Source organism: Apis mellifera, linkage group LG6 (assembly GCF_003254395.2).
Source record: "Apis mellifera strain DH4 linkage group LG6, Amel_HAv3.1, whole genome shotgun sequence".
NCBI classification, from domain to species: Eukaryota; Metazoa; Arthropoda; class Insecta; order Hymenoptera; family Apidae; genus Apis; species Apis mellifera.
The window spans coordinates 5,092,628-5,116,626 of record NC_037643.1 but is presented as its reverse complement, the minus strand read 5'-3'; the positions used below and the strand labels follow the sequence as shown (position 1 = coordinate 5,116,626).

General features: G+C 32.7%; 1 protein-coding gene and 2 long non-coding RNA genes across 9 annotated transcripts in view; 1 reads left to right on the top strand and 2 right to left on the bottom strand.

Moving 5' to 3' along the window:
- Window positions 1–23,999, top strand: part of LOC725800 (fibrillin-2) — a 160,127-nt gene that overhangs the window by 21,723 nt on the left and 114,405 nt on the right. The gene's annotated exons all lie outside the window — the stretch shown is intronic.
- The window catches only part of LOC102653863, a 46,555-nt gene that overhangs the window by 9,368 nt on the left and 13,188 nt on the right, over window positions 1–23,999 (bottom strand). For 4 of the 5 annotated variants that reach the window (XR_003304919.1, XR_003304920.1, XR_003304918.1 and 1 more), the window contains exons 2-3: window positions 22,640–22,872; window positions 21,108–21,260 (exon numbers count right to left, since the gene is read on the bottom strand). This is a non-coding gene — a long non-coding RNA (uncharacterized LOC102653863). The remainder of the gene's footprint in view (window positions 1–21,107; window positions 21,261–22,639; window positions 22,873–23,999) is intronic. The other variant, XR_003304922.1, reaches the window with a different exon arrangement.
- On the bottom strand, window positions 947–3,548 carry LOC113218870. The gene is made up of 2 exons (XR_003304927.1): window positions 3,276–3,548; window positions 947–3,201 (listed from the first exon to the last, which is right to left on the bottom strand). It is a non-coding gene; the product is annotated as an uncharacterized LOC113218870 (long non-coding RNA).

Sequence of the window (23,999 nt, the reverse complement as noted above, 5' to 3'; positions counted from 1 at the left end):
TCATTAAAAACCAAAAGCAAGAACAAAAAAGAATGTATATATAAAAAATTAAACGCGTCCATCACGCGTTTATAAAACATTCAAACTCGGCAAAAAGCTGTCGCAAGAGGAAGGAAGATAACGCTGTCGGATAAACACTTCCGTTATTTCATTTCGATCGACGAAGAGAAACGGATCAATCAATCAGTCCATCGAAAGATCGATGAAGATAGGGTCAAACGGTGTCGGCGCGCCTCGTAATTCTTCGCTCGGCTTCGAAATTAAAACGGGAGTCGATTCTGTTGCAGAAAAAAAAAAAAAGGTGAAAATGGAAGAAGGGTGTGAAGAGAACGCGATAGGCGTGGAAGGGGATGACCTCGACACTGGGATCGCAAATTAATTGAATCGGTATGTAATTTGTGCGATCCTGCTTCTTAATTATTGCGCCCGTCTCGTTGGGTGATGAAGGGACCAGCCGTTATGACCGTTCGTGATCAGTTACGGAGCATCCCGAAATCGGATAATTACTGCCTCTGACACGGTTATCAGCCTTCTTGTTGCTCGTCGACTGTCAACCGGGATGGATATTAATTACTTTATACATGATCGACGCCCAATCGTCTTTGCATTGCCTCCAAGTCACGTTCTGATCGAGCTGGGAGATTAGATTTTGAGGTTAGGTGCGCTCTTTAACTCTTAAGGCTCTAAGTAATTTGAATTTTGAATAATTGAATATTCTTCTTCTTTTTTGATGAGAATTCTTATTATTGTTAAATTGTATCATCAAAATTTGAAAAAATTCACGAGAGATTTTAATGACTTTGTTTAAGAATTATTTAAATATAAATTTCCGGAGTTTGAAACTCTGAAAAACACCAATGTTTGATGCAGAGGAAAATATATTTAGTTTAAAGAAAAAAATTTGGTGTAATATTAGATTTGAACCAATAACATTTAAGAATAATCCTTTGAAAAAAGTAGTGGATTTATTTCATATAAATTCCTCTTTCTTGTTGCTATCAGTTTATCAGAAACATGATCATATTTTCACTCCAGTTTACGATAACTAGTTTTCGCGTATTCCATTCGGTTTACACAGCCTCTTTAATACTTAACTCGATGCCATTAAAATTACATTAACAATGATTAATGATAATTAACGCGTCACGATGATTAATACGCGCTTTAATTCACGTAAATTAACCGCGCCGTCATCGTAATTATCCTTTCAAGATATTTCATCCCATCAAACATAGTTGTACAACGTATAAAATTATTCATCAATCATCTCCTCGATCTCTTAATTTCTCCAACGTCTCTAAATACGTCTCAAAGTTCCTCAAATAAACTCAACCCCTTACGATCTATATTTTCACGTGTCATTCTTCAATTTTATTTTAAACGCACCAACTAATAATTCAAATTGAACTTACATCATCAATAAATTCCCAATTCCTCCAACTTTTAAACGTAGATTCAAGAGCTGATGTATTCCGTACACGTCGTCACGTCGTTAAAAAAAAAAAGAAGAACACGCGTGAGAAGTCCTTTCTCACACACTACAGTTTGTAAAAGCACCTACCGCGTAAATATACAAAGAGAGAGGGCGGCGGACGGTTACTAATTCGGTGAAGTTTTCTCATTTGGTGGAAATTAATGTCGGACTATTTGTCCGGGTAGAGACGCATGGGACGGGTTGAAAAGAGTCCGAACGACGTATGAAACCGGCAAAAATAAAGCCTCCGCTACCGCGAATGTACTACTCCTTTCTTTCTTTCTTTCTTTATTTATTTTTTTTTCCTCTCTCCTCTTTCCTTTCCTTTCTTTTTTCCTCTTTTCTCTCTTTTCGTTCCACCACTGTCCGACGATCTCTAGCGCTCGTTTGTTACGCCGACTTCTCGAGTACCGATGTAAAAGGCTTAAAGGTCTTTGCCGCCGGGAATAATAAACTTTGCCGGGCTTCAGGGAATTCATGGCGGGGCCACCGGGGCGAAATTAAGTCCGAACAAGTTCCCCCGGAATTCTTTGTTCCGCCATGCTTTCGCCCCTATCCTCCACTCGATTAATGAAAGATGATTCCGTGTTTGGGAGCTGGTTTCGATTTGACGGTTGGCATTCTCCGTGATTGAAATAATCTCCAAGGGATTAAAGTTTTGATTGACTTATTGAGTTTTCTTTTTTTTTAGATTAAATTTGATTTTGATCAAGAAGGTTTTGAACTTCAGTACTTCGAACTTGATTAATAAAATTTGATGATGATGAATTGTGTTTTATTGTTCAAAATTAGTCGAGTAATCTTTTTTTGGTTGGAGCTGAGGACTTGTTGATTTAATGATTAATCATTCCTTTTCAATGTTGAGACAAATAATTTCTCTAAGTAGTTCTTTTTTAATTTCTTTGAAATTGTCGCAAATGGATTTTCACTCTTCGAGATTCTCAATTATTGTACGACGAATTAGATACTATAAATGTTGGAAATTTGGAATAGTATTATAATATGAATATATTATTATTTATTTCTTTCCAGAAATTTATCTAACATCTTTCTATCTTTGATAAATGATATAAAGATTATAAATTTAATAATCATTTTTATAATCGTTTATTCGATAACAAACTTTACTTCATCATTTACTAATTAACGTTCCCAAATTATGGTGTATAAAATACAATCACATCAATTTAATTAATAATTGATTACGATTGACCACAAATATGTATCAAAAGCATAATCCATGTTGATTTTCCATTGTAAATATTGATGTTTTAAATATTACGAATCGAATATTGCACAATATTATAGAATATAACTATTAATAATCGTTAATAACATTTGAGATAAGAATTTGATTAAAAATTGCCGCATATTTTTTCAAAAGAAATATACACTCTTACTTATTTCCATCATCTTCTTCAACAATTTATCGTACAAATTTCTTTCCTCCTTTTTTTTTTGGAATTTTAAACACTTCTGCTTTCCATTCAAAGATGGTAAAAAGAATCACGCATTATCTTTATTATTATTATTATTTTTCTCGCCATGAATCAACATCAAAACTAGCACAAACTACGTCAAAACTTCCATCGTACAGAAGATCCTCCTAAGATAGTTTCTTTCGTGTTAACAAGGGGATTAACGAGTGACAACACGCCTCGATTTCATCGTGGCTTCATTTTTGATAAGAAGTGTTTGCAGTTGAAATTCCACGATTCCGTGCAATTCTGCAAAAGACCATATAAAGAAGATAGGGAAAAACTTTTCGACTTCTTCACGTCGTTTTCACCTCGTTTCTAACCTTTTCTCAACGAAGTTTTCAGTTTCAGATTAGTTTTAGACTTGAAATTCTACGAGTAATAATAATTCTGTAACTCGTTGAAATTGAAAATCTTCTTGAAAAATCTTGTTCACGTTACTTCCTTCTACAATCAAATTTTTATTAAGTCAGTTATACGTGATAATGGGCGTCAATTATGTAAGAGGATATCATATATCATGATAACATAAGTATTTGATGTAAGTAATTTATTAAACTTGTGGATACAAATATATTTTTGGCACGCCTTATCTCTGAAACGATATATTTAAAAATTAAATTAAAATTTTCACGAAATAAAATTGTTTAAAGTTAGATTAATTAACAGATAACGAAATATATTTACGATTGTTTCTTTACATAATAATAATAATAACGATAAATTATTTCCTTTCAGTTATTTTTTAAATTTAATTTTACCATAATACGCGATAATAGGATTTAATATTACGCCGACATGATTTTATATAAATATATTTCGAAGAATTTAACCAATTTTCTGAAATGCAGAAACGTCAGAAACTAAAATATCCACTTTATTTAATAACATCCAAGCAAATTTCCGAGAGCATTTATTCAATTTGATACGTTTTAAATATGAAAACACGAAAATTGTCAAATGAAGTTACAACAACTTCCTACTACTAATGATTTAGAATATTTAATAAATATTTTTTAAAAAATTAATTGTCGGAAAATCCTATTTGCAAAACTGGAACGAAAAATTTCATCCCCAGTTTCGCAATAAGTCTTCAAAAATTGCTCATTCCAAAAATCCCCTTCCCGCCATTAATTTACTCTATCCTCTTACACCTCTCAACAACCATGTCACCACGCATCACCACGTGTATCCCCTTAACAATCTCATAAATAAAAACAAAAAAAAAAAAAAAAAACCACCTCCGAAAACGAGCACATTCCACGAATGAAAACGAACAATCCATCATCCTCATCCCACGCGGGTTACTGCAAAAACACATTTAATCCCAAACCGTCTCCTCCTCCACTATCGACTAACTAAAAACCAGAAACTCGATCGATCTTTCATTTAACGCGTACAACCTCAATTACTACTCCACACCACAACGTTTAATCAAACGTCAATTACCAACCGCTGCAATAACAATCGCTCTTTAACGATTCAACCTTTCTCTTTCTCTCTCTCCTCGGGCGAGAAACAATGGGAAGAAGTTGAGGTTAGGAGGCGCAAAATGGCCGCGTTTCGCCGTAAATTCGCGTTAGGATTGTAAATCGGTTACTTACGATCTCTCTCTTTATGCGATCGCAGCGCCCCAATCGTCCCGTTATTGTTGGAGAAGCGTGATGAGAAAGAGAAAGAAAGACAGAGATATACGGACAAAGAGAGAGAGAAAGAGAAGCTTGATCACTTTATCCCAATTTCGTTACGTTTCGCATTCGTTCGAAAAGTTTTTACACGGAAAGCAAGGAAATCTTATCCACGCGGCTTTGAACTAACCAGAGTTTCTTTGTCTGCGATTCGCGCACCCGGAGGGACAAGTGCACCATCATATAAAATTCGGAGTTAAGTATAAACGAAAATGGTGCGCGTGGAACGAGCGGAATCGCGGCAGGCCAACATCTCGCTCGCTCTTTGAAGTCGTTTTTCTTATGCTTCTGGCCCGGGACCGTGTCTTCGTAAATGGAATGGTTATAATTTCTTCTTCTTTTGAGCGAATGCTTCTTCTTCTTCTTTTTTTTTTTAGCATTTCTGGTACTTCTTTATTAATTGGATCGCAAAAGGTATTTAAATATTGATTAAAAATGAAAATTTTTTTAATATACTTTTTCATACTTTTAAGATGCTTTTGTAAGGTATTTAGATCTTGAAGTAAAATAATTTATTTGACTTTGTTTGAAAAATGATTTCTAAATATATATGAATTTTCCAATTATATTAAAGAAGAGCAATATTGTATCCTCTCTTTTTTAATTTACAATTTAATATTATAATTAATTATTCGAATTTTTCATATCATTTCTAATAAAATCTAGACAAAAGCATAACATCTTGATACAATAGGAGAGAATAATATTGATAATTCTTATTAAAATATAAATTTTCATCGTCGAAAGTCAATTTATTATAAAAGGACAAGTAACAAAGCATTGCAAGCTTTCGTGAAAATAATGCTTTCCGCTTTTCCATTATATTTGTGAAACCATTTCTTAAAAAAATCTATTGGTTTATATTCTCTCCCATTATAAAGACGCCAATGGAATTGCTATACGCTTTTGTCAACAGGGAGCATTGTGCGCCCCGTTTTGCTCTGAAATAAAGGTATTTTCCTAACCAACATGCTTTTAACCAACTTTCCGTCCTTTTTGCCGTTCAAGAATCGCTTCGTTAACAATATCAAACGAGATTATTATTTCATGTATTTCGTATCGTTGGTAAAAAAAGAAAAGCGTGCATTGATTTCGGTAACTTTCATTATAAACTTTCAAGTCTTACCACTTGTATATACACGAACGAAGAAATGGAAAGGAAGGAAAAATGAAAATAATCGCGTACAAAATCTTTAATATGAAAACGATTTCTTCCTTCTTTATCCTCGTGATATTCAATTTTCATTTTTCCCCCCATCTTCTTTTCTTCCCGCTCGTTCAATTTTCTTTAATCTCAACCTTTTCATTTTTTTCCCATTTCCCCTTGCCATTACTTGTTCCATTTGTTATTTCTCGATCTTCGTTTCCCCATTTTCTTCTCGATAATTTCATTATTCGTTTCCTCCATTCTTTTGCCCTTTTCCATGCCCCATTTACCACTTCTCCATTTCTTACTGGGGAGGGGAAAAAAGGAAAAATGATCTTTTCTTCTTCGATTAATTCTCTCGCCATTTTTCTCGATTCCATGTATTTCTAAAAATAGATTCCAAGATATTTAGTGGATATCTTTTCAAATTGTGGAATAGTAGCAAAAATCTTATGCAAGATGGTGCAATAATTTTCACCATTTTGAATATCTCCAATATTTCTAGAGACAGAGGGAAGAATTTTATTTATAAAAATTGAACGGTATGGAGCAATATCCATGCAATAATTTCTTTCCCCATATAAGATTTCAAGCCATCTTCATTTTTTAAATCAAGTAATCGTATACTTTTTCATTCCCACTGAAAATCGCGTATTCAGATATTCACAACAATTTCTCGTACAAGGTTATTTCATAAAAGATATAAAAAGATGGTAGCTTCGAAATTTCGAACGATATATCATCATATAAATAAAAAAAAAAAAAGTAACAAACGATAAAGCTAATGATACGATTATTCATATATTTTGATATATAAATAATTACCCAGAAATTCAAGAATTTTTTTTTCCTTTCCTTTTTATTTCATTTCTTCAAATCATGAATATCTGAAACCAGTAACCAGATACCAATATACGAATAACAAAGCTTTCGTTACGCATGCACATTCTTCAACCTTATTATTTTCTCGTTTTCGATTCTCTTGGCGCACACAGTGCATACAGTTTACGTAACACGTTACAAGGCATATAATACTCGAAAGCAGTGGTCGTCCAATATATACCTGAGGCTTAAACACTTTCCTTTATACCTTCGAGACCCCTTGTTGTTTAACAATCCACCGTGACGAAACGTTTTGCAAAGCTGTCGTTATGGAGAGGAGACGACTCGCATCGATTCGTATCGGCAAACAAAGGTCGAGGACTGAGGACGCACACCACACACACCGTTTCCCCCAAGCCGCAGATATCCGTTATAATAAGCGGTGCAATGTAATACGCAGTCGGTTTTCTAAGCCGGGCAGATCCTCGTCGTTTCGAACGGGGGAGCGTGGGCCGAGTGCTCTTTCGTGGTCGGGCGGTAATACGATAGAACTGTGCCAATGGCGTGTATCCCTGTGGCAAAAGTCCGTTTCGCGGCTTTGGAAAACCTTGCTTCGTCACGTCGAATGAGTGTTGATGCTCAGCCGATCGATCCGTGGATTCGTATTACCTCGAAAAATCGATTCGAGCGGCACGATTCGCTTTTTTATTCCTTTTCAATTTTGAATCGCGCGCCTTCTGGGTCACGTGTCCCAGTAAAGCGATGGCGGCTCCTATGCATGAAATAATGGGCAATAATTTCTTTTCTTTTCCTATTCATGAACGGTTGCCTTTAATAGTCACTCGTTAAAATTTTATTATCCCATTAATTTTGATATTCTTATTTAAGCTCTTTTTTTTTTTCTTCTTATTCTCCTGAATCCGAATCAAAAAATTGGTTTGGGAATTGTTACGTTCATCTCGAGGAGATAAGTTGCAGACCTCGTAGAGAATTTTTATTCTTGCAAAATTTGAAAAATCTTCGATTTTGTGAATGTCTTTCGTCGTTTTAACGTATAATTTTTAAAAAGTGTGATCATTTTTAATATAAAATCGTGAAAATCGTTGAATATTTTCCCAATAAAAATTATTCCTGTTCGAAGAATTATAGGAGATATCGAGAATTGAAAAAAAGATTATGAATAGTATATAATCGCATATACTAATAATCATGAATAGATACCAATAAAATACTAACTTTTAATTCAATATACAGTTCCATTAAACTGGTCGTTCATTACCAAGTATTAAATTCTTATAAAGAAATGGGATATATGTATTAAATTAATGATTCTTCTTTTACCATTTATAAAATACATGTCACGTATATAACGTATATGTGTGACCCACATTACAAATTTATGGAAAAAGATTGAATAGAATTGCTTGTTGATCACTGTGTTAATCACTATGCAATTAGGCCAGCTTAATGATTCAACTTCTATAAAAAATCATCCATAACCTATGGCACTTGTCTCTTGTATAAATATTTTAATGTAAATTCTACACTTTTACAAAAGGCAGAAACAAGTATATTTTATTGCATTTTTATTCCCGACTGGATATTATTTTCTAAATTAGTATCCATCTCCATCTTTTGCTATTCATTTTTTTTTTTTTTTTTTTTTCCTCTTTTTCTTCATTTCAAAACATGCCTTCTCCTATTATTATCTTACTGTCAATTTTACAACCAACGGTTGAAACATCAAAACAAATTCTTTTTTTTTTCTTCTTCTTTTCTTTTTTTTTTTTTTTTTCCTTTTTATTCGTTCGATGATCTTCCAAACGTTATCCAGCGTTATCGAGGTAAAGAATAACGAATCGGACAATGAAAATTCGCGGGGAGAGAGAAAAAAAAAAAATAAAAAAAGGGGGAGAAATTTCAACGGAAGGGGATCACCGATGGTCGGATCAAAATGGTTTCTCGCGTGCATCGAACAACCAGGACAGAGAAAGAGTGTACCAATCGGCTTGTCTTGTATTACGAGTCGTCCATTTCGTTCTATCGTAAAAAGACAACAGGAAAGCAACAGCTCGAATTGCTTATCCTCTTAGAGACGTTCTCACCGCCATTGACCGGTATTCGCAATATTCGAGAACGTTTCAATTTGATTAGCGTTGAAATTGAACAAATTTTTACAATTTTATACAGTTCGATTTACAAAGTAAAATTCTAAAATAAATAAAAAAAAAAAGGAATAATATCCTTCAATTCAATTCTTTTGATCGATATCGAAACGTGAGATTGTATTGGAAATAAATAATTGTTTTTTTGGCGGAAAATTATGAATTCTTTTTTTTCTTTTTTTAAAAGCTGATTCGATCAATTTATTCATACAATTTCTTCCTTATTAGATAAGTTTGAGGATGTTGCGGCGAATGGCTACTTCATTTGGAAAATTCCATCTGGGAGTTTAATTTCACAGGAAATTGGAATCCACGAATCGCTGTTTAAACAGATTCAATTCTCCGTGACAGACTTGATTCAACCGCGTTTCTTAAGCGTTTCTCGTACTATACGTATATATATTTATTTGTACAATACACAAATATACCGCAAAGAGGTATGTGAAAGAAAATTGCGGCTAAAAAAAAGATAAGATTTTCATCCCCTGTGTTTTCTCGATTTTCGTTTCAACATATAAATTTAATTTCTTTCTCTCGAAAATGATTTGCATTATGCGTCGCTTTAATCGGAATTTTGATCAGACCATCGTTCCATTGTGTTCAAATCGAGAATTTAAATCGAGAATTTGGAAATAGCGCGATTAATTTGATATTAATTGTGGAGATGGTTGAGCGATTCTTTAAAAAAAAAAAAAAGTTATGTAATATTTTTGCTATATAATTCTTCTAACACTATTATTGAGAGATTTATAATTTTCATTGTATTGTGTTATTGAGCATCGTCATATCATTCATTAAATGATTCCATCTTTCGATTAAATTTTTAATAAATTGTTCTTGTAATGAATACTTGTTATCACTCATCACCAAACATTCACAAATTATTACATTGTCCTAGATCGATAAATGAATTTATTTACACTGTTTAAAAATTTATTTTAATCTAACAATTTGACTCCTTATCCCTACATCTTCCAATTCTTTTTAAAAATTCAATTGTTATATTAGATGATTTCATTTCGACAGATAAAACAAAATATACCCATTTACACGAAACCATAAAATCTATTGTTAATCAAAATATACAAATATATATATCTCTTCACTTGTGATAATTAAATTATACTATCTATGCAGATATCTCTAAAACCAAATTTATCCATACTATCTCTCTCTTATATATATATCAATCTCCCAAGAATTAACTTTAATTCGGCGAAAATTAAGTTCGATTCGTTCGAATAAAATTCCATCATCCACCCACCCCTTTCACCGTTAATACGATTAAACTTTTAATTTGGCAAAAAGGCCCCGATAGAGGAAACGAACCGAGGAGCAATCTCTCCCTTTTCTTCCCTTTCACTTTCGCCTTTTTTCTCCCCAGAACGTCATTACTTATTCGCCGTTCTTCCGCGAAATGTGACGCCACACCACGACCAATTTATCGGGTGAAAAATTCAGCGAACGAACGAAAGAGAAAGAGAGAGAGAGAGAGAGGCCACGGTGGATCAGTTCCACGGTGCCAAATGGGAAACCGTTGTTCGCGTAGCAGAGGATTCAGTCGGCCATCAACTACCCGCTATGGGGGTAGGATACGCGCAACGGTTGGCATGTGAATAAATAGCGGCAGGAAACTGCACTAGTTGCACGTTTCGGTGACTAATCTTGCAGAGGTGTCGTTTTACGGTTTCATTAAGGGAGGAGGAGGAGGGCCCTCTCGAATCCTGGACGGATAATGAAAGCTATCGTTCGAAGCCATCATCCTTATCAATCGGATCAAACTTTCATACTTGAACGATGGCTTTCGATGGAGATTTCGAACCAAGTGGCGACAAGATCCGCTTTAAGAGGGGAACAGAAAAGGAATTTGGAATTTTAATGATCCTTTTTATCGGATCTTAAATTTGTAATACGTTCGAAGGATTGTATTATTGTGAAATTTAGATTTTTGTAATATTTAATTTCTCGAGCAGTATAAGAGAATTATTATTAAATTCTCGAGAATTGTTTCAAATATTGGCAAAGTTGGCTGCCTCGAATTTATCATCTCGCGGTTAATCGAAAACTCGATGGTTTATTTGGTTTATTAATTCGAAGGTTCGAACCGTGTGCTTAATGAGCGCTTTCTATGGTGGCCAGGCTAATTGCTGTGGCTGGAATTCACACAGAGTTTCCTCCATAGTTAGGATTATTCATTTACACGGATTTTTCTCTTCTTCTATGGATCAATGGTTGTCCACGTTTATTGACGGCTCTGACTCTTCGTTATCTTTTCATCTTAATTCGTTGCGTGCTTCAATCAAAGAGCTTATTAAGGATTAGTGTGCTCTTTTCGATGATTAACGATATTTTATTAATTTTGTAATTCATCGATATTGATCAAGATATTGTTAATACATTCGTGGATTTGTTAATGAAAAAGCATATATTAAAATATATATATATAAAAAAGGATTTTCGCAATTTGTTTATTTTCCTTTCCTTTTCAAGTGGCTGCTTCCGAGATATGTAATCGTTCTTTGATAGAAGCTGGCTCGATTTATTTTTACTTTGCTCTTCTCTTCCTCTTTTTTTCTCTTTTTCCAACCGCTTAATAAACTTGGCAGATGTTCGCATGATCGTTTTGCCTTCTTACGATGATTCGATTGGCGCCACGATTGTCCACGAGCCAATCGAGCTTGACATTCATGGGTGCAAATGATCCGTGAAGATTCCCGAGTTTCTTCGATGGTTCGTTTTACAGCAGACCAATTATAGCGATGCAAATTGGAGAGAAACCTTCATCCGTGTGTATGCAATTAACGATACGCCGTTATAAACCGTGATAAAACAACATTGATTCGTTCTACGATTAATCCATCGTCCACGGTTCACGCGTTTTATGAACTATTGATGAGGAAATTAATCTTTTTTTATCATTTTCCTTATGGCTATTGCATTACGCGTTGTGGATCACGGGTTTATGAATCAACAATTCATACAGATTTAATATATCAATTCGTCAAACGGTCGTTAATTAATCCTCGTTCGCAATTAAATCGCGTAAATGCGCGTTAACGCGTCGATAATGCTTAATTTAAACTGGGAAAACCTTTTCGGCGGATAAATAATCAGCGAAACGTATTATTTCTTCGCGTGAATTTATCATTTTCAAATTATTCGTTTTAATTTGATTCTTAATTTAATTAACACGATTTTTGAAAAATTAAATTTTATTAAGAAATTAATTACATATATATATATATATTCCTGAAGCTGTGCCAGAGCTTCACTATCATAATCAAACATTTTTTAAACCCAAATCTTTGTCAGCATATTTCATCCTCATCTATATATTATCCATTCAATTCACGCTCCCACACACATACTTGTTATAACGAATATCAATTAATCACGCTTGTCCAAACAGATAACTTCTGAAAATTCAATTAAAAGAAAAAAAAAGAACCACCCCCTCCGATAAAAAAACTCCATTACATCGTTTCGCTCTGATTATCTAATTTTTCCAAAAAAAAAAAAATCCAAAACAAATCCTCAAAATATTCCTCCTCCTCAAAAATAATAAAAGAATAAAATTAAAACAAAAAAAAAGCAAAATCATCAGAGACATAAAAACCACAAAAACCGAAATCCACCCCCAAGCGCGATCGAAATCCAAGAGGGGAGGGGGGAGAGGAAGAGGAGGGCGAGTCTCGCAATTAGCTAACGCCTCTGAAATTCCACACTCCCAATTAAGCCCCAGCTTTTCTCTCTTTCTTTTTTTTCCACGTTGCTCGATGATACCGGTGGCGGTGGAGAGGCGTTTTGCCTGCTCGTTATCATTTGATTGGCGCCTTGGTTATCGATCGGCACGCCGCGAACGCGTGTGTGTACAGACGATCACGAGCCGATTGTAATGAACTCATTAGCGCGGCAGGTCGTGGAAGCGCGATTTTTCTCCCTTTCACACTTTTTTCCCCCTCTTTTCCGCGTTTTCGAACAGTGCAACCGACTTCGTTTCGGCCGAAAACAGTCGAGAACGATCTGGATATATCATGGAGAGAGAGAGAGAGGGAAATTGGGTTGCAGGGGAAGAGGTTTCCAGCTCGTCGATTCATTAACGGTTCAACGTTAAGGGTTGGAGTCTTTCAATCAAGGAGTTAACCAATCGTATACGTTTCATTCACTCGATGGATACGTGTTTCGATTGTTACGTTGGGAATGGATTCAAGGCTTGTTGATTAATTATTATTACGTGAATTTTGTGTAATAGAGTTATTGCAATATTGTTGGTGTAATTAAATATATTGAATCAAGTTTAATCGAATGTAAAGATTGGTAAAAATCGGAGGAGCTGTTTGTTCAATGATCGATCACAATAATATTCGGATTATTTAATTCGCTTTAACAATTTTGTCGAGTTGATCCTGCTTTTCAAACGGTCCAACTTGGATTCCACGATCCGGTGATCATGAATATCGAAGGTTTTGCTATTTGAAGTCGGCCCACGAGTATCGGGCAAAGCTCTCTCAAACTAAAGCCTTCCATCCCGAATCTGAGAATTTAGCGAACACCTGTTTACCCGTGTACACCGCGATCCCAAGAGGCATTTAATCAATTCGACTTATACAAGCACCATTTTCCAATCAAACTTAAGCTTGTCTTCAGCCGCATAATTACTTTCCTGCACAATTACACGAAATCACGCGATACGAAGATATAAAATATCATTAACTTTTAAATCGTGTACACCCGTCCTCCTCGTCCATAGATAATCAGTTTCGTTCAAACTGAGTTTGAATAATCGATTACAACTCGCGCGTCGCAAAAATTTACCATTTTCATTTCGCCATCTTCTTACATCCATCCCCCTTTATTCCAATTTTTCACGATCTTGTTCACGCGAGTTTTCGAGAATCCGTGGAAAGCGGATCAACAAAAGATTCATTTTCTTTATTCCAATTTTTCCTGATCTTGTTTACACGAGTTTTCAAGAACAAAGATCAACAGCAATAAGTCGAAAACGCAGATTTATTTTCTTCTTGATTTTTCTTATTCACTTCTTCAAGAATTCGTGGAAAATGATCAAAAATCAACAACAGATTCATTTCTTTTTATTTCAATTTTTCTCCTTCATCTTGTTCACACGAGTTTTCAAGAACAAAGATCAACAGCAATAAGTCGAAAACGCAGATTTATTTTCTTCCCTCCCTTTATTTTTTCCCATTTTTCTTATTGTTTACTTCTTCAAGAAGTCATGGAAAGCCGATCGAAAATCAACAGATTCATTTTCTTTATTCCAATTTTTCCTGATTTTGTTCACGAGTTTTCAAGAACGAAGATCAATAGCAACGAGTCCAAAAAAGGCAGATTCATTTTTTTCCCTTCCTTTATTTTTCTTCATTTTTCTTATTTATTTCTTTAAGCATTTGTGGAAAGCCGATCGAAGATCAATAACAGATTCATTTTCTTTATTTCCATTTTTCTCGATCTTGTTCACACGTTCACTTTTCAAGAACGAAGATCAACGAGTCGAAAACGCAGATTCATTTTCTTCTCTCCCTTTATTTTTCCCGATTTTTCTTATTCATTTCTTCAAGAACTCGTGGAAAGTGATCGAAGATCAATAAAAGATTCATTTTCTTTATTCCAATTTTTCCTGATCACGAGTCTTGTTCATTTTTTTCTTATTCTTGTCAATTTATCTTGTTCACGAGTTTTCAAGAACGAAGATCAACAGTAACGAGTCTCGTTCATTTTTTCTTATTCTTGTCAATTTATCTTGTTCACGAGTTTTCAAGAACGAAGATCAACAGTAACGAGTCGAAAATGCAGATTCATTTTCTTCTCTCCCTTTATTTCTCCCCATTTTCTTATTCACTTTTTCAAGAACTCGTGGAAAGTGATCGAAGATCAATAAAAGATTCATTTTCTTCCCGATTTTTCTTATTCATTTCTTCAAGAACCCGTGGAAAGCCGATCAACAACAGATTCATTTTCTTTATTCCAATTTTTCCCCATCTTGTTCACACTTTCACTTTTCAAGACTGAGTTGAAAACGCAGATTTATTTTCTTCTTAATTTTTCTTATTCACTTCTTCAAGAATTCGTGGAAAATGATCAAAGATCAATAACAGATTCATTTTCTTTATTCCAATTTTTCCTGATCTTGTTCACGAGTTTTCAAGAACGAAGATCAACAGCAACGAGTTCAAAAAAGGCAGATTCATTTTTTTCCCTCCCTTTATTTTTCTTCATTTTTCTTATTTATTTCTTTAAGCATTCGTGGAAAGCCGATCGAAGATCAATAAAAGATTCATTTTCTTCTCGATTTTTCTTATTCACTTCTTCAAGAACCCGTGCAAAGCCGATCAACAACAGATTCATTTTCTTTATTCCATCTTTTTCCCCATCTTGTTCACACGTTCACTTTTCAAGAACGAAGATCAACGAGTCGAGATTAATTTTCTTTCTCCCCCCTCCCAATTTTTCTTATTCAAGAACTCGTGGAAATCGAAGATCAACAAGTCGAGAGCGCAGAACTCTCGTGTAATCCGTAACAAACGGATAGGGGGAGGGGGAGGAATCCGCGCGGTTTCGATTCACGTCAACCGCTTTGACATCGTGCCGCATTAGGAAACGGTTAGTCACGCGCGTCCATTAGGGCCTGGCTCGAGATCGAAATCGGAGGATTCCACGTGTGTCTACCTTTAACCATATTGCACGTACATGCATATATACAAACATATATATACGTGGAGGTGGATCCCGCCCAGTGTCCACGCTCGTCATGCCTCTTGAACACAATCGTAGGGGGATGTCGATACCGGTCGGTAAAAATCCTTTATCGGTGTTCCGCTACGCGAAAGGGCCGATGCAATGCGGTTATCGTGGGTATGAATAGAACGTTAACAAGATGTATCGCGCACGGACACGATGCCACGAAGCCGGTCCCCGAATCGGTTTTCGGGATCAATGTTCACGACATTCGGCCTCTGTTTCGAAACCGTGTTTACTTTACACGCCGTACTCGGACCTTGTTATCGATTCATATTCAAGGGGAGGATGGGGGGATCGAGTTGAAAATCGATCCAATTGTTAGAGTAAAATGGAAGAAGACTTTTTTTTTTTTTTTGAAAAAGTGAGATTTGAATTTACGTGATACGTGAACGAGAGGGATAATTGAATTGAATTGTGAAGATGAAAATTTAGATAATGTAGCAAAGAATTAAATGTTGCGAGGAGAGGGATAATTGAATTGAATTGTGAAAATGAAAATTTAGATAATGTAGCAAAGAAATGTTGCGAGGATTATATATAGTAATCTTGAATATCTTAGAAGAAATTTCAAAGTCCTTCGAGAATATTTGAACCGAGCCTCTGAGAAATCTTCAGCGTAATAGCTTCTAGATTTCTAAGAAACACAATAAGGGTCTTGAGGGTCTCCAAGGAATCATGGATCTTTCGAATTCAGAATATCACTCTTTCAATATATCATTTACAAGAGTTGTAAAATAATAATTTCTACGATAATTATATAAATTCCGATAAAAGGATTAAATATTTATAAAAAACCAAACGACGGAGCTAAAAATTTATAGTGTCGTTATTTTTTTTTTTTTTTCCTAAATCGACTAGCATGATAAAACGAGAATGATTTAGAGGGGCAGTTTTACAAATTCGAAATTTCGTATCGTGTTCAAAACTTGGATGATCTACGCCGTAAATCCCACGTAAACTTCAAACTCTACAACTTCGAAGTAATGTAACATCGTGCCATGTGCATTTCGCTATCTACATCGATCCTTGCAAATCCAAATTGACGTGCATGAGGTTACGCGTGTCCCGTGTTTCGTGATAATTATAGATAGATCGTTGGAGCAAAGTTAGTTGAACTTTGGACAAAGCCGAATATATATTATTTATCGCGTCTCCCCTCCTCTATTAATTATTCTCCTTATAATGGCTTTTCTTGAAAATGAAAACACGGATAAAAAATATAAATAACTATTTCAATTTCACTCGTCCTCTTGAGTTAAAAATTTCCTCGAATCTATTTGCTATTTAACTTGACATTTTTCTTTTCTTCTTCTTCTTTAAATTCTATTTTCGAAAGGAAATAGAACAATTGAACTCTCGTTCCGTACGAGTATAAATAGGTTAGGTTACGTTATACTAGGTTATGTTCCCCATTCAGAAATCTTGACCGTTTGTCGCAATATTAACTTTGACGGCAATTCGTTTCTTAATGTCTTCTGTTTTAAGGCTCTTGTTAAGGCGCTTGCCAACGCGGCGAAATGTTATAAAAGCGTATATTCATCGTACGATACGTATTTTATTTTTCACGGGAACGGAAGAAATAAATTGTCCGTATTTAAGGTCCATGTAACACATTCCGAAGAGATATTTCGCGCTAAATGTACGCGAACCGAAGAAAATTTTATCTAAGAAAACCGAGAAAAATGTGTCTTTACTTTCTGGTCATACAAATAAATGATAAATATTTCTGACCGATCGAAACACTTTCTCTTTCTTTTTTCTTTTTCTCATTAACGTGAAAATCTACGAGCTTGCTTGTGAAATACTTAACAATTTCAATTTTTTCATCGTGTTAAGCAAAGATTTTTTATTTATTACACCTTTTTAAATCTTTGTTTATTAGATTTTTATTTATCATTCATTTGTTTTTTTTATCTATGAAAGATTTTACGATCAAATGGCTTGCAAAGTTATTATTCTTATTATAGTTTTGAAATAAAAATTCAAAATTTTAATCGATTTTACTATTTAGGAAATGTAATTACGTTAAGATGATCGTTCTGAAAGTTGAAATTAAAATTTTGAAAAAAAAAGCTGATTGATAAATAAATAAATAAATAAATAAATAAATAAATAAATAAACGTTAAAATAAAAAAGTAAATAATTTGAATCGTTAATCCTCATCTCAATTTCTGCTCAAGAACGAACACGTAAAAAATCATTGTAAAAGCGTTAATGCCAACACGAAGGATCCTCAGAAGAGATAAAATAAAACGAGCCGATAGCATCCGTTCCATCATGCCTGCCTCACGTTTTATGAAAGGTTACAGTAGCTCGTAAAGGAAATCCTAACGATGGTGATTCGCCGACACTGCGATTCCTCCATATAAAACGACCAAAACCCCGTAATTAAACCGAAGAAAATTTCTACGTTCTGGTTAAGAACGTATTAGAAGAAGAAGTGACTTTCATCATAAAAATGGGGGAAAAGTTCTATATTGAGAGGAAGAAAAAAATGTTCACACGAAGAAGAGATTAATTAACCGCAAATTTATTTCGATTCCCTAAAATACGAAAATCGAATATACAAATTTAGTACCTTAAATTTATTACTTTCTTTATCCAATCAAATCTAAATAATGAGAATATTAAAAAACTAACGACCCTGAAATTGAAATAATATTTTCAATTAAACTAAATATTAATTTCATTTATATCGAGTACCTCAAATTTATTATCCTTTCTTTATCCAATCAAATCTAAATAATGAGAATATTAAAAAACTAACTATCCTATTGAAATAATATTTTCAATTAAACTAAATATTAATTTCATTTATATCGAGTACCTTAAATTTATTACTTTTTTTATCCAATCAAATCTAAATAATGAGAATATTAAAAAACTAACTATCCTATTTGTAATAATATTTTCAATTAAACTAAATATTAATTTCATTTATATCGAGTACCTTAAATTTATTACTTTCTTTATCCAATCAAATCTAAATAATGAAAATATTAAAAAACTAACGACTCTATTGAAATTATATTTTCAATTAAACTAAATATTCAATTAAATTAAATATAATTTCATTTATATCGACTACCTTAAATTTATTACTTTCTTTATCCAATCAAATCTCGATAACAAATAATGAGAATATTAAAAAACTAACTACCCTATTGAAATAATATTTTCAATTAAACTAAATATTAATTTCATTTATATCGAGTACCTTAAATTTATTACTTTCTTTATCCAATCAAATCTAAATAATGAGAATATTAAAAAACTAACTATCCTATTGAAATAATATTTTCAATTAAATTAAATATAATTTCATTTATATCGACTACCTTAAATTTATTACTTTCTTTATCCAATCAAATCTCGATAACAAATAATGAGAATATTAAAAAACTAACTACCCTATTGAAATAATATTTTCAATTAAACTAAATATTAATTTCATTTATATCGACTACCTTAAATTTATTACTTTCTTTATGCAATCAAATCTAAATAATGAGAATATTAAAAAACTAACTATCCTATTGAAATAATATTTTCAATTAAACTAAATATTAATTTCATTTATATCGACTACCTTAAATTTATTACTTTCTTTATCCAATCAAATCTCGATAACAAATAATGAGAATATTAAAAAACTAACTACCCTATTGAAATAATATTTTCAATTAAACTAAATATTAATTTCATTTATATCGAGTACCTTAAATTTATTACTTTCTTTATCCAATCAAATCTAAATAATGAGAATATTAAAAAACTAACTATCCTATTGAAATAATATTTTCAATTAAACTAAATATAATTTCATTTATATCGATTACCTTAAATTTATTACTTTCTTTATCCAATCAAATCTCGATAACAAATAATGAGAATATTAAAAAACTAACTACCCTATTGAAATAATATTTTCAATTAAACTAAATATTAATTTCATTTATATCGACTACCTTAAATTTATTACTTTCTTTATCCAATCAAATCTAAATAATGAGAATATTAAAAAACTAACGACCCTATTGAAATAATATTTTCAATTAAACTAAATATTAATTTCATTTATATCGAGTACCTTAAATTTATTACTTTCTTTATCCAATCAAATCTAAATAATGAGAATATTAAAAAACTAACTATCCTATTGAAATAATATTTTCAATTAAACTAAATATAATTTCATTTATATCGATTACCTTAAATTTATTACTTTCTTTATCCAATCAAATCTCGATAACAAATAATGAGAATATTAAAAAACTAACTACCCTATTGAAATAATATTTTCAATTAAACTAAATATTAATTTCATTTATATCGACTACCTTAAATTTATTACTTTCTTTATCCAATCAAATCTAAATAATGAGAATATTAAAAAACTAACGACCCTATTGAAATAATATTTTCAATTAAACTAAATATTAATTTCATTTATATCGAGTACCTTAAATTTATTACTTTCTTTATCCAATCAAATCTAAATAATGAGAATATTAAAAAACTAACTATCCTATTGAAATAATATTTTCAATTAAACTAAATATAATTTCATTTATATCGATTACCTTAAATTTATTACTTTCTTTATCCAATCAAATCTCGATAACAAATAATGAGAATATTAAAAAACTAACTACCCTATTGAAATAATATTTTCAATTAAACTAAATATTAATTTCATTTATATCGACTACCTTAAATTTATTACTTTCTTTATCCAATCAAATCTAAATAATGAGAATATTAAAAAACTAACTATCCTATTGAAATAATATTTTCAATTAAACTAAATATAATTTCATTTATATCGATTACCTTAAATTTATTACTTTCTTTATCCAATCAAATCTCGATAACAAATAATGAGAATATTAAAAAACTAACTACCCTATTGAAATAATATTTTCAATTAAACTAAATATTAATTTCATTTATATCGACTACCTTAAATTTATTACTTTCTTTATCCAATCAAATCTAAATAATGAGAATATTAAAAAACTAACGACCCTATTGAAATAATATTTTCAATTAAACTAAATATTAATTTCATTTATATCGAGTACCTTAAATTTATTACTTTCTTTATCCAATCAAATCTAAATAATGAGAATATTAAAAAACTAACTATCCTATTGAAATAATATTTTCAATTAAACTAAATATCAATTTCATTTATATCGTTACATCGTTATTATATTTTCACGTTAGCTACGATATAACAATAGCTATACCATGCAATCCTTTGTAACGCATTAACATTTAGATATACGTGCATCTTTCTTTGAATTTCGAGAGGATTTTTCTTTCCAATTTGAATAAAACTCACCGAACGAGTCGACACAATCTTTTACCTTCACTCTCTCGCATGCGAGAAGAAATTAACACGCAACAATAATCAATATCGACATTTCGATAAGAGGAATACCTACTTTTATCTCTCAAACGTATCATTCTAACATAACATTCCCTCTACTCGCGTTTAAAAAAAAAAGGAAAAGAAAAAACGTTTCATCGCGCACGCAACTGGCAAGTAAGAATCAAAAACCACTTACCTTACCTCGTCCCAAACGTTCCACCACGCCTTTAATCTCGCCTTCCACGGTTATCCTTCCATGGTTCTTGAATACAGGCTGCGCGAGATTTCTCTGGCCGATGCCAAGACTTCTTCCCAACTTCTCTCACCGCGTGGACGAACGAGGGCGTCTCTTAAAAAAGGAAAAAAGACCTCTTTTAACGCCCATATCCGTAATTAAATCACGATCATCACCCCGGTCGAGGGATCGTAATTTCTCCCGCGAGAAGGTTATCGAGGCGTGCAGTCAGGGTCCTCCAGGCGTGGCGGAAGTCGATGAAAGGACGCTGCAAGTCTCCGATACGGCCGGATTTGCGCGTTGAAAATCGAATCGTAGCAAGATTGTTTCCGAAACGTGCGCTCGCTTTCGTTCCTCGTAACCAAATGACGCTTAATTCTCGCTTTGTTCCCCGATCGTGTTTACTTTCGTGGATTAACGCGGCTTTGTTTTTCCTTTGGAGATAGGAAAGGGAAGTGTATATGTTATGTTATGTTATTCGACACGGAACGAATACAATAACGAATACGGAATAATAACAATCGAAATTGCGAACAATTTTACATATTACGATATTGTAAAATGATTTTTCTGATTTTTCGAATATTTTTTTATTTTGTAATTTATTCAAAAATATATTTGAATAATATTTGACGAGATTGTTTTTCCTGTCGATTTCTCGATAGATGAATCAAAGTCATGGTTACGTTAAGATAATTCTTCATCTTCTTTTTTTGTATTTTATCTAATTAAAATTTCAAATTACGTATCAAATATTTGCCAGATCGTATTGTTATTAAACTTCGCGCAACAAAATCTAATTATTACTTTTAAATAAATCAATGCATTGTTCCAATGGGATTCAATATATGTAAATTTTCATTGAATGGAAAGATTGGTCCCACGAGACTCTATATTTTCTAGGTTTCTCTAAAATTCTACAATCTATTTTATCCCCCTTCATCGAACAATTTTTAACGTGTAATTTTTCCTAATTTTAAATTATATTTAGAAACTGTTACACATTAATTCAATTCAATTCAATTTATCGTGCCATACTAATATTGCAATCCTCGTTTCGAACATTACATCTCCCCCAAAGAAAAAAAACCCTCCAAAATCCCTGTAAAAAATTACTTTAATTATTGCAACATCCTGTTAATCTCAAAGTTAAGAAAATAATACAAAACAGGAGAAAGAAATTTCCAATTTTCAGAATTTCAGAAACGGTTATGCAATTAACCCTTCACCTCTTCAAATAAAAATCCACCCATGCGTCGAAATCCAGATCAACATGGCATCGCAATAAAGGTTAAAAAGGTAAAAAAAAAAAAGAGGAAGAGGGAAAGAAAGAAAGAATCGTCTGGTCAGCGGCAATCGGAATGCCTTCTTTTCCACGCCTCCCCTCGATCTCCCCGAGAGAATTATCCGGCGATTCTGGTGGAGGGTCACGGGTTAATGCAAACCATTAGTCTCGGAAACGAAGGGTCGCCGCGACGAAAAAGTGCACTCACCGTGGAAGACCCCCGAGCTTGCAAAGCAACGAAAGCTGTTGCTTCTAAAGGATCGCCTACTACACCCTCGCCATTTCCTCCCTGCCTCTGATGGATGTGCATCTCGTTTGCCTCCTCTCCCGACCCGACCAAGCCACCACTTAACGAAACGCTTCGACTTCGATTCGTTTTTTCCCGGTTTACAGGCTTGTTCTTGCAACCGAACGGGGTTGAATAATAATTTATTCAGCCACCTGAAATGAAAAGATATATTGTATTAAAATGAGAAACGTGTGCCCTTTGAACACAATTTTTATTAATTATTTGAATCGTTTCTGATATTCGAAGAATTCTGAATTTCTTGCGTTTGGAGAGGATGTATTTTTCGAGCATAGGTTTAATTTATCGAAGATTTTGAGCTGTTGGAACACGGATGAAGGATTATTGTTATTTTGAAAATTAAAATATATTTTGTCCACTCGAAATTTGTCTAATATCCTAGAATAAAGGGGATGTATGTAATTTGTTTAATTTAATTATAATTTACGAATCTTGTTACATTATAATGCAACAAAGGATTAATTTTACGCAAGAATTAACAAAGGGATAGGAAACGTTTTTTACAGGAGGAGGGAGGATAAGTTGGAACATTTGTTTTAAATATTCTCGATGAATGAAATTTCATCGAAACGAAGAAGGGAAATGGGAGAAATTTCTTTAAAAGGATTTGAAACCTGAAAAAGAAAAAAGGAAAGTCTTGCAGTGAGCATAAAATCGATATTGTTTCTTCTTTTTTTTTTTTTTAAGAGAAACGTATCGAAAATATGGAGAAAGAGCGGATATAAACTTTGTGACAGATTTAGTTTCAAGGTAAAAGGCAGAACATATCCCTCTATATAGTGTTCCAAGACATTATTGCGAATATGAGTAAAAGATCTATATTTAAACATGGAACAGAAAATAAAATCTCTTTTCGAGTTGAAATTTTATGATATAAATGAACATATTACTTTTTAATCAATTTTAATTAATTAATTTTACCCATTACTTCTCTTGATTATAAAGATAAGTTTAATAAATATTTCGGATATATTTTAATAAAATTCGTTCGATTCAACGCGAGATTTGTTTGCAATAAAAAAACGTATTTTTTATATTGTGACACATTCTATTTTAAAAAAGTACAATACTTGTTTCATGTTTGTATAAAATTTCCTACAACAAATTTCTTTTAACGATTTATAAAAGTAACACTGAACGTAGACAAAATATTCCATCTCAGTGGCAAACTTTCAATTACAAAACAAACTTTATTCAAACAATCAATTTTATTTTCATTTAAAACGATTACTTTTATTGAATCAATTATTCAAAACTACCC